Source organism: Microtus oregoni, unplaced genomic scaffold, assembly GCF_018167655.1.
Source record: "Microtus oregoni isolate MIOR12 unplaced genomic scaffold, Mior012 000010F_ref0000083, whole genome shotgun sequence".
NCBI lineage: Eukaryota > Metazoa > Chordata > Mammalia > Rodentia > Cricetidae > Microtus > Microtus oregoni.
In genome coordinates, this window is record NW_024543069.1 from 15,189,011 (window position 1) to 15,203,898 (window position 14,888).

Here is a 14,888-nt window from a genome sequence, read left to right on the forward strand (position 1 = left end):
CACCACAGTGAGTTTCAAGCTTACTAGCAAGACCTGTTTCAAAATAAAACCCAAAATATCCATGTCATGAATTCCAAGTTGTGGGATTTCCTATAAAACTGAAAACCTATTCATATCATGAGAAATAAAAAACTATTTTGGATTGAAGGACATTAAAGGCTATGTTTGATTGTTACTTACATGGTGGATATTTTAAAATATTACAGTTATATTCAGGTAAGTTTTTGTTTTAATTTTGTTTTGAGACAATGTGCTCACTCCCTGTGTAGCCCTGAATGACATCAAACTCACAGAGATGCTTTCTCTCTCTCTCTCTCTCTCTCTCTCTCTCTCTCTCTCTCTCTCCCCTCCATTTATTCATTCATTTTTATTTTAGTGTGTGTGAATCTGTGTATGTGTGTGAGTGTGAGAGTGAGTGTGTGTGTGCGCACGCGTGCACACACGTGCACACACACGCAATAGTGCATGTATAGAAGATGAAGAACCACCTACAGATAAGTGAGAAAAAAGAAAAAGCAGCTGGGAGTGAGGAACTGGGGTGAATATGTCCAAGATAATTATATACATATATGAAATCATCAAAGAATAAAACTATCATTGTCAAAATAGTGACTCATTTATAAAACGTAAAATGAAAGTAAAACTGGTTTTTATTTAGTACATAGTCAGTTAAAAAAAATTAGGAACACTGGGCTGGAGAGATGGCTTAGCAGTTAAAAGCACTATTATTCTTACAGAGGACTGGATTTGAACCCAACACTCACATGATGTTAGAGAAGCAGAATGGTTCATACATCATGGAAAGACACATAAAAGAAGAGAGGTAAATGGAGAGGGTTGGGCAGATGTTAGAGGTCTGCTTGCCATCCCAGGCCATGGCGATGCCCAGATCAGGCTGCTGCCAAGGGCCATGCCTGGGTCTCTGGTATTACAGTAGCCAGGGTCTGTGATGATATCCATGGCTCCGGTTACCATTGAGTACCCTGCAGACTCCAATGGGCTGGGCCGCATCCTGGGTCCGAGATCGGGTTCACTAGCCATGCTGCCGCTAGGGCCGTACTGATCTGGATGGCCTTTGCCATTACCTGGGACCACAGAAATAGTAATGAGGGCGACTAGCTTCCCATACCTTTATCCTTCACTGTTATTTTCCTTTCTGTGATAACGAATGTTATCATGGAATTAGGACTCTAAAAAAGATACATTGAAAGTCCTAACAAATCATGTTTCAAAACATGAATTTGAAATACATGGAGTTAGTGAAAACGAGGGCATGTTAAGTGGGCATCAAACTAATATAGTTACTTTTATGTGGAGATGGCTATATGCACAACAGACCCTCAGGCAGAATGCTATATGATGACAGAGGGTAGCTCTATAGAGCTGCAAGAAAGGTGTCACCATACCACCAGAGGCAAGAACATGGATGTCACAGGTTGCTACCGTACCACCAAAGGATAGGAAAGGGATGTCACAGGCTGCTACCATACCACCAGAAGCTAGGACAGGGATGTCACAGGTTGTCACCATACCACCAGAAGCTAGGACAGGGATGTCAAAGGTTGCCATTATACCACCAGTGGCTAGCACAGGGATGTCAAAGGTTGCTACCATATCACCAGAGGCTAGGACAGGGATGTCACGGGTTGTCACTTCTAATCTCCAGAACTCAGAAAATAGATTTGGGTGGCAGCTTGTTAGAGCTTTTCTAGAAAACACAGCGAGATGGACATATTCCAAAATGTTATTTCCTACATTCTGTCCATGGCCTGTCCTTGCTCCTTTGTACCAAACTTATAGTCTCTCTCAGGACAGAGAAACCCTGTGTGAATCAGTGGATGTGTTCAGCATAGCAACAAAAAAGAAAGAAAAAAAAGAGGGAAAAAATCTCATTTCTTCTAGCATGCTGGAGCTGAACTTAGCATACATTATCTGTTCTTGATGGGATGCCCGACTTCTGCCTTTGATGTTGAGAAATGAATCGGTCCATATGAGATAGGAAACTTATTGGAGGAGGTATATATGTAAGATATACCTACATGTTGCTTAGAAGGCACCTCCCATGAAGAATGTTCAGGCTTCACAAATGCTGAGGAAGCTCCTCCCGTGCATGTAATGGTTCCCGTCCCCCACGGCCCCCCACTGTTTCTACTTTCATAGTGTCTCCTTGCTTCTTACCCAGAGGAAATGCTTGGTTCAAGAGTTGTCGGAAAGACCACACTAGCTCTCTTTAGGAAGGATTAAGTTCCTGATTTATTTAGCAAAATCTACAGAAAACAATCAACAGTGAGGTGTCGCTCAGAGAAGGAACAAAGAAACATACTATGTCACATTCGGCTTTCTGAGGTCTCCAATGACTCCTTATTCCAATATGTCAGACCAATACCACTAAAATATCACTTAGAAAAATTAAGTTTTCAGGAAGTCCCCAAGGGTTCAGGCAAAGGACTAAAGGGGTTTGAAGATTCCCGAGGGAGCATCCAGTAGTTGTTGCCAGCTTAGGAATAGTCTAGGACTTACGTGTGGAAGAGGGGCCGTGGGCTAAGCTTTTTCTTTTATTGCACAACCTTCAGGATGGACTGGAGGAGGACTGAGTATGTTAGAAGGACATATGGGCTAGAGATATACGTACATGAGTCTAAAGCTTAACCCAGCCCTCCGTAAGGTAGTTTTACTCAGATGCTCTGGAGCTAATGGAATCTCACTGCATTTAAAACTTAGCTCATCCTCCAATTCCATCTCCCTCCTCCAATTTTGTCGCCTTCTCTTCAATTTCCTTTTTCTGTGCTCTCCTACAAAAGAAAAGTCTTTTGTGCTGATGCAAAGTGCTTCCTTTTGCGCGCTCTGCAATCACTCTCCATTCTTCTGTATCCTCCTGAAGCTGCCGGGTCGAGGCCCTCCGTGACCCTGGTGATGTCCACCCCAACAGTCACTGTTCATTTCTCATCAGCATTCAGACTGCACACTCTCCAGCTGATTCGCCTCTGCTTTTAGCCTCCAGTACTTAACATAGTCTGTTTTCCCTTCTCCTTCTTTGTTCCTTCTCTGTTTTTTCATAGACTCCCCTGCAGCAACCTCCAAAATATAAACTTTTCCTGACATTTCTTTAAATACTATTAATAGATATTAATACTATTAATATTGTACTGGTAGTAGTCTCCAAACTCCTAAGTATAAACACTGATTGGTTGTGGTTCTCTTTTGCTTGGTCTCTGTAAAGCATCTGAAAAATGGCATGCCTGACCTTCATTTTAGTTTTTTGTGTTTATTTTGTTTTGTTTAGTATTTATTTTGTTTAGTATTTATTTGCACATATGTGGTTGTGTGTCTGTGTGTATGTGAGAGAGAGAGAGAGAGAGAGAGAGAGAGAGAGAGAGAGAGAGAAAGGGAGGGAGAGAGAGAGAGAGAGGAAAGTCACTGCATGTATTTGGACGTCACACGACAACTCGTGAGTTGTGAGTTTTTGAGAATGTGGGGTCTCTAGCTTCTGTGTTTCTCCCACTCCAGGCTCCCTGGCTCCAGTGCTGTCTGCAGATTCTGTTTTTGCTTCCTGGCTCACCTACAGGCATTATAGATGTATGCTACTGAATTTGGCATGTCCGTGGGTTCCAGGGACTGAATTCTCCCAACTTTCATCCCCACTGAACTGTCTGCCTGGTATAATTTGCTTAGTGTGAGACTGGGTCACACTCAGGTGCACAGACTGTGGAATAGCTAGGATGGCAGGGTTATGTCACCATGTATGGCTGGTTCAGCCTAACTTGCCAATCGCTTCAAATCTTCCTTGTCTGACCTGCTCTTCCCTGTATTGCCAGCTTAGTAAATGGTTCTTTAGTTTATTCAAGCTGGAAACCTTACCATTCCTTTATCTTGCACATCTAAATACTTTGTGATATCTATGGTTTTCAAAAAAAAAAAAAAACAAACCCTCAAATCTGGTACTTCTGTTTATTCCCCTCCTATCGCTTTGGTTTAAGTCAACACTTAGATTCTGGCCAGCAGCATCCACACTGATGGCTCAGATGTACTTCTCTGGACTCTGTTCCCAAACTCGGCCCCAATAAAATTGCCAAGAAAGAGCTCGAGAGCCGACTGTTAAGGATTGAATGTGCCCTCAGGGGCGAGCACGGATTGCCTTTTGCTAGTCTCTCCAATCTCACCGCATTCTCTTCTTTCCACCCACAGAGCTTCAGCGTGTTGGCCTTTCAGTTTCTGGGACCAGCCCAACTCTTTCCCACCTCGAGATTTTGCATAAATGGTTCCCTTTTCCTTGAACACTCTCTGTCTACTACTTGGCATGTGTTCTCTTTGATTGCACTTGACATTTGGTACAGTGATTGGCACATAGTAGGCCCTTATAAAAAGTGAATCTAACTGGAACGTTTAATGAACAACCTGGTGTTATATGAAGAGTGCGTAAAGAGACTGTATTAGTCATGCTTCTCTAGAGGAACAAAATGTATAGAATGACATAGAGTGAGAGAATGATACATAAATCCCATATGTATGGGATTTTTTAGAATGGCTGACAGGCTGTGGTCCAGCTAGTCCAACAATGATTATCTGTGAATAGAAGGTCCAAGAATCCGTCAGTTGTTTGGTCCATAAGGCTGAATGTCTCAGCGGGTCTTCGGTGTTCACCATAGTCCCAATGGCATATGCTCTAATGACAGAAAAGGAATGGACGTACCAGTGAGAGCCAAAGCAAGCAGGCAAGTAGATCAAATTTTCTTTATCCACGTCCTTTATATAAGCTGCCAGTAGAATGTGTGGCCCAGTTGGATCTCCCTGACACAAAAGATCTGGATTAAAGGTGGATCTTCCTACCTCAAAAGAGTTGATTAAAAGTAGGTCTTCACACTTCAAAGTACTTAATTGAGAAAAACCCTTCACAGGTGTGCCCAGCCACTTGAGTTTTAGTTAATTCTAGATGTAGCCAAGTTGAAATCAAGAGTGGTCATCACAGGGACCATCCCCACGAACCAGAAAAATGCTCTGTGGAACAGTGGGATGATGTTTATATAGATACCCTTGACTAGTACTTCTTTTGTCTTAAGGGTTCTACTTTTCTGCTGGTAGATTAAAAATAATTTTTGACAGAGTGGTATTTAGGTAGCATGAGACAATTTAACTGCTTTCAGAAGAAGAAAGATTATAATTTAGATAAATAACAATTTATTAACAGTCAGTGATATTGGAGAGGAGTGCTTGCCAAATGGTTAGTGTAGACTCCTGGGTCCTGACATTCTCACCACCAGAGATTCAGCTCTTTATACCTTTCCAACAATATCTCACGTTTTCAGAGTCTGCTAAGCAAACTACATTTACTATGGAGTAATTAAATTTCTATTTTTAGTCACATCTAACCTCTAATTAGACATCTATAACCCTTATGTAGAGAATTGAATGGTAAAAAGTATGATGTGGGATGTCCTTCTGTATATGTGTTGCTCTTATTGGTTAACGAATAAAGCTGCTTTGGCCTATGGCAGGGAAGAAGATAGCCAGGCTGGAATTTATATATATATATATATATATATATATAGAGAGAGAGAGAGAGAGAGAGATAGAGAGAGAGAGAGAGAGAGAGAGAGAGAGAGAGAGAAAGTAGGCAGAGTCAAGATGCCATGTAGCTGCTAAAGGAGAAAGACCCGTGCCAGAACCTTACTCAACCACAGCCTCGTGGCAATACACAGACTAATAGAAATGGGTTAATTTAAGATGTGAGAGTTAGTTAATAAGAAGCCTGAGCTAGTAGGTCAAACAGTGTTATAATTAATAAAGTTACTGTGTGATTATTTGGGTCTGAGCGGCTGGGAAACGAAAGAGCAGTCTCCTACAAAAATGTAAGCCAAAACTAGGGCCAGGTAGTTCATTTAAGCATCATTTAAAACACTTTACCATACCCCATATTCTATTCATAACTTTAACATACATACTATGTAAAGAAAATGCACAGCTGGGTGATGGTGGTGCATGACTTTAATCCCAACACTCGGGAGGCAGAACTCACTCTGTGAGTTTGAAAGACGAGCCTGGTCTACAGAGCGAGTTCCAGGACAGCCAAGGCTACAAAGAGAAACCCTATCTTGAAAAACCAAAAAAGAAAACAATATGCAGAGTTTATCTTTTACGTGTAAATCTCACCATTGCTTTCTGCAAATTATTAACTGTAAGTGAATTGTATTTCATGGGGGAAGGAGGTAAGAAACTTTTTTTTACCATGTGATATTTTGAAAATAAGGTAAGTAAGGTTTTTGTTGTTGTTGTTGAGACAGTGGCTCATGCAGCCCAGGCCGACCTTAAGCTTGCTGTGTGGCTGAAGATGATCTCAGAATTTCTGATCCTCCTGCCTCCGTCTTCCAGGAACTAGGATTACAGGCATGCATTTAGTGTGTGTAGTGCAGGGATGGAACGCAAGGGTTTTGTGCATGTGAGGAAATGCTCCACTATTTCCTCAGGCTGCAACTCACTTTCTTTTTTTGTTTGTTTGTTGGTTTAAACTTGAAATTGAACCCAGGGTCTGGAGCATGGTAGGTATCAAGTTATATCCTCTGTGTGAATAAAACTTTCTTTTCTTTTTTTTTCTTTCTTTTTTTCTGGAACTATTGGGTAACCTTTTATCCTGCATTTATGGTAGGATATAACATGATAAAACTAGTCAAATCCACTTTATCCACAAAAGTCTCTGTTCTTATTCTGTATTTCGTAAATAATTGTACTCATTTGCAACAGCATACATTCCCCCAAAGCAATTTCTGTCACGAGAAAGAGAAATATGTAAATATTTTATGTACATAAAATGAACACTCATCCATGTGCTTAAAAATGTCTGAAATGAACTAATGATACATTTTAGGCTGTTGCTTTGGGAATATTTCCTAAAAGCCAATCATTCTGAACCAAACTTGTGCTTCTAAAGAGGTATTCAGAATGATGAAGCCAATAATGTTACATAAGTTCTAAAGAGGAGGTGTGCCAACCATACAGTTTTGGGGCAACTTAGCACTGGAATGCAAGAAATTTCAATTCATAATTTTGTTAACAGGTGCAAAATCTTGTATTTTTATAGCTTCTGTGTGGGAAGCAATTTGTAGTGGAGTTGGTGGCAATTTTATCTTACTAGACAAGTGCTTGATAGATCAAGCATTTTAGGTACATAAAATAATCCCAAAATGGATCTAAATTTTGCCCTTTTTTCCTGTCAAGATATTCAAAAACAGCCCCATCTTAAACCCATAGAGGAATTTATAGATAAATACTTTTCTTCCCGTTTTTGCCACAGATGAGATGGAACAGTTATCCTGACTTTTCTAAAGTTACATCGTCCCTGCAAATCCGTAAAGCAAAGCTGCAGGGTTGTTTTTCTATGTCGAGTACAAATGAACATTTTACTGTGCTAAAACTTACAAATTCACCACCTTTAATTATAATTCCGTGTCACCAGTAACATTCACAACATTGTACAGCCGTCACTACTATTTCCAAAGCGTCTTCCTTCTCTCAAGGAGAAACTGCAAACAAACACAAATATTTGAAATGGGCTTTTCCTTTCACTGCCCACTGGCTTTCTCCCACACTGCTCATGTCTGGTTCTAGCATGGCATTGCATACATGACAGATAACTGGATAAATGTGTCGTTAATGAGTAAACTGTTCAATAAACGCTTACTTAACAAGTTGAGAACTGTGCAGTAATGTTGGGAAAAGATGGAGCTCTGGTTGCTCCATGCCCTCACCAATAGTGGTTGTGTCAGCTTTACATTTTAACCTTTTAAATGGCTATACTGTGGCTTTAATCGACACTTTTTTGAAGACTAATGATATTGAGAATCTCTTGCAATTTTTATTACCGTGACAAAATGACTGAAAGAAAAAACTACTTGAAAAATGTATTTTGGCCCATGATGTGAGTTCAGTCCACTGTTAGCTGGGTCCTTCGTTTCTCAGCCACTGGGAAGCAGTCCGTCGTGGCGTGACAGCCTGCAGAGCAAACTGCTTGTCTAATGGTGGCCGGGAAGCAGAGAGACACTGAGAGATCAGTGTCACGGTCTAACTCTTCACTTCCCCGAGCTAATGTCGCTTCCCAATAAATGCCATCATATTGTGGATCCATCAGTGAATTACCACACTGATTAGGTCACAGCTCGCAGATCCAGTCACTTCCCCAAAGCTCATCAGGTGGCAATCAAGCGAACAACATATGAGCCTTTCTGAGAACACTGGATTCAGACCACAACGGTATCTTTTCCTTGGTGTACTCAACCATCCCAATATTTTGTTTTACAAAAATCATCTGTTCTGTGTTTTATCAGATTGTTTTATTTTACAATTAAGCTGGCTTATACATACCATAGCTGTTTTTAATATATTATAAATATGGGTCTCTTGTCATGTGTATAATTTGCAAATATTTCCTCCCACTTTGTGGTCCTCTGTTCACTTCCTTGATTTGTCTAAGAGCAGAAGTTCTTCATTTTGATGAAGCTGATCGTTACGATGTCCTTGTTTTTGTTCTAAAGACTCTTAGTCTATCCCAAGTTTGCTAAGTACCTCCCAAGTTTTTTTCCCGATAGTCTTCTTGAATCGAATTTGATTGTTTATGTCTTCTAAGGAAGTGATCCATTTGTTTACTTTTCCTGACCTTTGAACCACACCATCAACTATTCAAGACACTTAAATATTTTCTATTTCTTGAGACAGGGTCTCTCTCTGTAGCCCTGGTTGTCCTGGAACTCACTAAGTAGCCTAGGATGACCTTGAATCCTAGAGATTTGTTAGATCCAAACTGGCACCCCAAATTGGCAGTGCTGGTGGTACTGTCCTGACCAGAAGGACATTGCCTAGGTAAACAGAAAGATTGTTGTTATGTAAACAGAAACCTAAAGGTGGGTTCCTATTTTCCAGGAACCTCATTTAAACTACCAGGTACCTTCCTTAATATATGACTCCAAAGGTCAACTCTCTTGGGCAATGGCGTCTAGTTCCCAAGGAATCTGAACAGGCTATATCAACTCAAAGACCCCACCCTGCCATCTGTCATATAAAATATACTTTTTATTTATTCATTTATTTATTTTGCCATTTTGTTCTTTTCTCTGTCCCCTAGCCTTGGCGATTGGCAATTTGATGTCCAATAAACCTTTCTTTCTAATCATGGGGCAGTTTAGCTCATTGGTTTCACAGTTCGGCCCTCACGAGCAGGCTCTACCGGCCGTTCCTGTGAGTGCCGAGATTAAGCTATGTAACGCCATGCTGGCTCTAGTTTCTTCTTTGATTCGTAGGTTATTTAGGAATGTGCGGTAGAACTTGGAAAGTGTTAGTTGTTTTCCAGTTACCTTTATTTGATTGATTTCTAATTAAATGTCTTATGATCAAAGAATATACTTGGAATAATTTTCATTTCTGAGGCTAGCTTAAAGGTGCAGAGTACATTCGTCATCTGGCTTTTACGCATCTGTGAGAATGTTTTCTGTTTGTTGAGTGGACTAGTCTATAAATGTTTAAAAAACTCTAGCAGATTGAGGGTGTTGCTCCAACTATTCTGTGTCTTTTCTGGTTTGCTGTTTACTTGTTCGTCTCCTGTTGAGAAATCATGAGAGTCTGTGCTGTGATTGAGGATTTGCCTACCCTTTCCTTGGGGTTCTTTTCAGCTGCTTTTTACTGCTCTAATAAACCCCACAGCCAAAGGCAAGCTAAGAAAGAAAAGGTTTACCCAGCTTACAGATGGGGGGGCGGGGGGTGGGTCTACTATTGTGGGGGAGGAAGAAGGGTGGCAGGAAATGGAAAGATCACCTCTTGATCCACAGCAGCGAGGATGAACTTAACGTGGCCGTAGATAGACTCCCTAAATATCACATAACCTCTGCAAACAGGATCACTGACAGGGACCAGATGTTTACATACATGAGCCTATGAGGGACATTTCTCAACCACCATAGTTCTGTTAGTTTTCATGTCATGTATTTTGAAGCTCTGATGCTAGGTGTCATGAAGTATATTCTGCTGCGGGTGATTGAAAGCCAAATGTCCTCAAGGTCTGTCTGAAAACTGGAAATTTATCTGAAAATTCCGTAGCTGTTATAGGATGAAACCTCACTGGAATTCCACCCTATTTCATTTTTACTATTTATTCATCAATGACATCAAAGATAATACCTTTATTTAACTGTACTTTCAGAACTCTGTAGCTGTGACCCACCCAAGAGTCTACCCTGTGACTGGAACTCCGCAGGCCAGCACACTCTACATGACCTTGTCACGCCACCCTGAAAAGCACCTCTTAGAGAAACCAGGCCTGTTGCAGACTCGTCTCGTTTACTACCTGCTCTGAGACCGAGACAGCACTGTCTGTTGCTCCGTGGCTGGAAACAGTTGCTTACACGTTTTGATTAGAAGAGGAATGTATGTTCTAGACCCAGTTACTCCAACATGCTCAAAAGTAGAAGGGGGGCATCTGTGGGCTTTGGAGGGAGGGGTAATGGTGGACAAATATGACCAAAATACATTGTATAAATGTATGAACATTTCAAAGAATAAGTAAAATGTTATTTAAAAAGAAAAAAGCAAAGCAACAACTCTTGAAAGAAGACAATACTGACGAAGGTACTACAATAATCACAAATTATATCTTACACAAAGGAGAATGTCTTTTAAAAAGAATGTCTTTGAAAAATCCTAGTGACAACTGTAGTGATACATGCCTGTAATCCCCATTAACACCACTTGAAACCCCCCCCCCCCCCCGCCTTACAGCAGTTATGGACGAAAAGCAAGATCATCAAGAATATTGCCATCCTGTTTCTGCTGAAGATAGCGTCTCAGTAGTTCAGTCCTATGTCACTAAGAATGAAAGCTCTCAAAGCTTTTGATCTACTTCTCTCTAGTGTTATTTGACCCAGAAGGAAAAGTTGGGATTTATTATAGCAAGATAAAGGAGGAAAAAGAAAATAATCACGAATCTCATGAGCATCTCATATTAAGCTTTTGTAATATCCCTATCATTCAGTAAGACTTGAGAATGAACAACCCTAAAACCTGAGGGTTTCTGTCTTAAGGCAACATAGGTTTGTTTCTTGCTCATGATACATCTCCATTGCTTTCTGGCTTTAACTCTACTCTCTGGGACTTAAAGTGATGGAGCAATTACTGTCTGGAACATTGCTGGTCATTATGTTGTACACAAAGAAAGAACAAGGCAAACTGGGTACTGGTTCTGCTCTTAGATAGTCCTTGTCAAAATGCCACAAATCATTACCACTAGGACTTCGTTGGTTAAATCAAGTCTTAGGCCCCACATTAACAACAGAGGGACTGAGAAGTCACCCCAGAAGGAATTTCAAATGTTAACAGTTGAGCCTACCATTTTAAGCAAATATTTTCTCCTTGAATCTTCATAACAACAGCCTTCTATAAATAATCACTATGATTGTTCCATTTTACAGGTGTATGAAGGTTAGGATGATAGCTGGGAGAAGTCAAAGGCTACCAAATGGCAGGGCCTGGACATGGCATATCAACCCGGCTGGCGCTGTAATGCCATGGAAAGAGGAAAGAAAGACTGGAGATGTTTGAAAATGACAGCATGAGAGACAAAGGGGGACATGAAAACAAGAAACCTCTCCCTATGGAAATCAGACCTGGTGGTTAAAACTGAATGGGGAGGCAGAGGGAGGAGGCGCTTCTCCCACTTCTTCCCAGCCCAACCTCTCGCCTGCTTCTCCTGTATGGCGTGCCCTTATCTAGTGTCACCCAAGAAAACCTGGGTTTTCCTTCCCCGCATTCTAAAGCCCCCACTCAGTTTCTTTCGCGGTCTATGCTAATTGACTGTGAAATGAAATAAGTCATTACACACATCTAGCACTGATAATTTACCTAGCAAAGGCTAGGTATTTTTACCTTGATAATGCCAGGTATGTCATAAAAATCCCAACAAATTGGCCACTTTCTGTTATCCTCTCTTGGGGTGTATATTTATTATGTACACACACACACACACACACACACACACACACACACCATTTGTGTATGCCTTATGAAACAGAACCGGTATCCAACACTTTCTAAAGAAATTCTGTGAGAACTAGAGGCGAATGTGGCTCATTAATGTAAGTGAAAAAGCAGGGTCTCACTCTGTACCTGGCTGACCTGGAACTTGCTGTGTAGAGCAGGCTGACCTAGAACTCCAGGCGATTAGTCTGCTTCTGCCTCCCAAGTGCTGGGACTAAAGACCACAACACGCAATTTGTTTTAAATTTTGTTTCTAGAGGGAGCGGTCTACTCTTAAAATGCTGGTGTTTCTCAGTACAAGTAGAGAACCGTGTAGTAACCCTGAACTAGATCATTAAAGTCATGACCCTCCTGCCTGTGCTTTCCTGAGAACGGATCTGAGCTTGTCCCGGCAGTCAGGGAGCATGCTGCAGCTGCCACACAAACCTCTGATGAGAAAGATGGGAGGCTGTAGGTGGAGCCCCGGAGTCCCTCTTCTAATAGGGGACGTGAGACCTTCCCTTCTTCCTGGCTGCTGGTCATGGCCCCCTACTTCTTGATTAATAAATCCACAAGGAGGAACGACCTGCACTAGGTATCCATGTGCTCTGTATTATTTGTTTTACAAAGGATTGGATAATAACTGCTGTACAACAAGCAATTAACTAAAATACAATGCAGTGTAACTATTAAAAATGTATGAAGGCTGAACTAGGGAGATGGCTCACTCAGAAGAACATTTGCTTTGAAAACCTGTGGTCCTGGGTTTAGCTACCAGCTCTTACTAAGAAAGGCCAGGTGTGGTCACATGCCTGTAATCGCAGCACTAAGGAAATAGAGCCAGGAGGACCCCTAAAAACAACTTAGGCACCCAGTCTAGATGAATAATATAGCAAGCTCCAGGTTTTGAGTGACACTCTGCCTAAAATAAAATTATCCAATTCTTCATAGCTACTCCAGCAATGTGGAACATAGAGAGTGGTTTTGGTGACAAAACACAGTCCCTGAGGTTCCCCACCGTGGCTGGGAAGGATGCAGTCAGACAGATTTTGACCTGTCAAACAGACATGACAAGATTGTAAGCAAGATCTTTTCCCTCTTATTTAGGCTTATTGTGTCGTACAGATGGAATATTTATGTAATAAAAGTTCTACTTTTAGACTAAAGAAAAATAGGACACGGTGACCCTTTCCTGTTCTGTGTCTCATTGGACATTGGATTCCATTTCCAGATCGTTAAAATGCAAAACCCCAAACCATCTTCAGTTTTGGAGTATTGCGATGAATATATTATTAGACTCACGTAAGTTTCTGTTTCTCTTTCCTAAGGGAGAGTTTATGTATAGGTAAGTAAGTGGTTCCTATAGCAACCCAATACACTGTGAATTCAGCAAACCAATCATGGTGTCTTAAGTTTCAAGGAACAGACATGAGAAGACATAAGAGAAATTCACATTATAAAATTATGGTAGTCATACTTAAAAAAAACTATCTCTGCATTTTGTTTTCAAATACATTTCAGAGGAAGAATAGCTGTATTTCAAATGGCTGTTTCTAGTGAGATGGCGCACGCCTTTAATCCTAGCACTTGGGAGGTAGAGGCAGGCTGATCTCTATGAGTTCAAGTCAGCCCGTTCTACATCACAAGATTCAGGCCAGCCAGGACTACACAGTGAGATCCTGTCTCAACCAAGCAACCAATCAATCAAATAAAATAAAATGACGGATTTAGAGGCTAAACTGGAAAAAGATAAGATGTAATTTGACTTATGTTTCCAGGCTTTTAGATACTCTTGTATTTAACTGTACTTTTTTCAGATTAATAATTAGACTCATCCCATCATATTTAGAGATCTATCACTAAAAAGAGGCCAGGAGATTAAAAAAAATATTCAGCATATTATTTGAAACTATGACCTAAATATTGTTTTTAAACGAATGTATGCCCTATGTCCTTACAGTATGAACACCTTAGTACTCTATCTGTCTCATATTCATAACGGTAAAAATAGAAAAGATGAATTCATCCTCCCAAAGCTGGGGCGTGGAAGAATGGAGCAAAGGAGGAGGCAGGTGGGCCCTGTCTTTAGTGGCTGTTCTGAGTGATGAAAGGTAGGTCTTAACGTCAGGCCTCTCATGAGTTATGGGTTCCCTGATAGACGGGGATGCACTGGCAGCAGAAAGGAATAATATACCCTCCCCTAACTCCCAGAACAGCTTTCTTAGTTTTTCCATATTGAGGTTGAGACAAACTTTCCAGGTAGATGAAGATGTAATTACTGGTTTCCTTTTAGATGCTTCCTTAGCCTCAGAGGTAACACTGGAAACTGCAAACCCCCCCCCCCCCCCCCCGCTTTCTTTCTGTGTGTGTAGGTAGGTAGGGTGGGTGGGTGGGTGGAGGTAGTAGCAGAGGCAGGGGAATGAGGAAAGAGAGGAACATATCAAAGAGGATCATGAGCCCAGAGCAGAAAACATTCCGGTGCCTGCACAAGAAGAGACAGCCAACTGGTGTGTGTATGTTTGTGTTTCTCCTTTTAGATCCATTCATTCAGGAGCCATCTCCCTGGAGACTGGGGAGATGGTGGGAGTCCTGGGGAATTCTAGCAGCTCTTTGTGCTGAGTTTCTGCAGAAAGAGAAGAACACGAGATAAAGGAAATGCCTGCGGCCAGTTCCCAGGAAGAGGCCAGACTTAGGAGAAGAAATGGAAAGATAAGAGGGACCCCTGACCTGAATAAATTAAAGACATTTCCAGATGTACTTCCCTCCCTGTACCCTCAGCCTCAGGGACCTAGCATTGCTACCGGGAGAGACACCTGGCCATCTATCTATGGCCCCTGGAGCTATGGGTCAGCAGAGAGACATTCCTCACCCAGTGCTCTCACCTTGTTTGTAGCTAAACC